This window comes from Elephantulus edwardii, unplaced genomic scaffold (genome assembly GCF_000299155.1).
Source record: "Elephantulus edwardii isolate Elephantulus edwardi_28Jun2011 unplaced genomic scaffold, EleEdw1.0 scaffold00011, whole genome shotgun sequence".
Classification (NCBI taxonomy): Eukaryota; Metazoa; Chordata; class Mammalia; order Macroscelidea; family Macroscelididae; genus Elephantulus; species Elephantulus edwardii.
In genome coordinates, this window is record NW_006399761.1 from 1,254,878 (window position 1) to 1,257,043 (window position 2,166).

The window sequence follows — 2,166 nt, forward strand, 5'->3', positions numbered from 1 at the left end:
TGGTCATGTTGATGGTTTCAATCGTTTTCCCTTCCATTTATTTCATTCCTTATCTTTATCATTTCCTTTCAGCTGGAGGCTATTTCTTTGTTCTTTTCTTCTTGTTGGAGATGTTAAGTAGATAGTGTACTCCTTTTTTCTTTTCTGTGTTTGCTTATTGCCATGCCCTGAACTCAGAGAACTGCCTTTTCTGGATCCCACCATAATTACCTCACCCCATCATCACCTCCACCCTACTGTATGTCACCTCCACCCCACCCCATCACCTCCACCTCACCATGATGTCAACTCTGCCCCACAACCATCACCTCCACCCCACTGTGATGTCACATCCACCCCACCATCATCACCTCCACCCACCATCATCACCTCTACCCCACACCATCACATCCACCCCACCATCATCACCTGCACCCACCATCATCACCTCTACCCCACACCATCACATCCACCCCACCATCATCACCTGCACCCACCATCTTACCTCTTCCCCACCATCATCACCTCCACCCACCACCATCACCTCCACATCATCATCACCTCCACCCCACTGTGATGTCACCCCTTGCCCACCATCATCACCTCCTCCCCACCATTATCACCTCCACCACCATCACCTCCATATCATCACCTCCACCCCACACCTGATGTGACCTCTTCCCCACCATCATCACCTCCTCCCCACCATCATCACCTCCTCCCCACCATCATCACCTCCACCCACCATGATCTCCTCTACCCCACACCATCATGTCCACACCACCATCATCACCTCCACATCATCATCACCTCCACCCAACACCTCACGTCCACCTCACCATCATGTCTACCCCACCATCATCACCTCCTCCCCACCATTATCACCACCACCATCACCTCCACATCATCATCACCTCCACCCCACCGTGATGTCACCTCTTCCCCACCATCATCACCCCCTCCCCACCATCACCTCCCCTTTACCGTCATTAACTCCACCTCACAATATTCACCTCTTCCCAAAAATCATAATTTCCCCCCTCCATCACCTCCATCCCACAGTCATCACCTCCTCCCCACCACCATCACCTCCTCCCCACACCATAACCTCTACACCACTATCATCACCTCCACACCACCATGATCACCTCCACCATCACCTCCACCATCATCACCTCCACCCTACCATCATCTCCACCCACTATCATCATCATTCCACCCCAACACCATCACCTTCTCCCCATCATCATCACCTCCACCCTACCATCATCACCTCCTCTCCACCCCATCACCTCCTCCCAACCACCATCAACTCCTTCCCACCATCATCACCTTCACCAACCATTATCACCTCCACCCACCATCATCTTCACCCCACCACCATCACCTCCACCCCACTCTCATCACCTTCTCCCCACCCTCATCATCTCCTCCCCACTCACTCTCATCACCTCCTCCCCATACCATCACCTCCACCCTACCACCATTACTTCCTCCCCTCTGTCATCACCTCCACCCCACACCATAACCTCCTCCCCACCACCATCACCTGCACTCCACCATCATCACCTCCTCCCCACCTCATGACCTCCTCTCCACTGTGATGTCCCCTCCACTCGACCTGATCCTCACCCATGCCGTGGCCCCATCTCCTCCAGCTCAAGCAGGGTTGGGGTGCTGGTGCCCCAAGAGCCTGCACACATGGCACTCATACTCTGAGCTGACCCTGACCACTGGGACGTCCAGGGAGGAGGACCTGTAGGGTGGGCGGGGCTGACGTTGGGCACAGAGGTGAGTGCCAGAAGCAGCCCTGGCAAAGACACTGGCAGGGAGAAGGCTGGGGGGGTGGTAGGCAAGCTTGGACTCTGACCTGTGACACAGCACTAGATTTGTCCTGGTCCCAGCGGGGTGAGGGTACGACAGCTGCCTCAGAACCCACGGGATGGCAGGCAGGAACTGACCAAGCTCAACTGCTGACAGGTGGTCCTTGTTGTTAGGAACCTGGGTGTTCCCCTCTGCAGGTGAGCGCCTCGGGTTTGGGAGGTGCTGGAGGGCTGCCCTGCTCTGACAGCCCAGCTCCTTCTCCATGGGATTAATATTTATCACACCTCCGATCAGCAGACAATGAGAAGCCCTCAGACCTGAGATAAGCCTGGGGCACCCTGAGTCTCCAGGACACCCAAGACT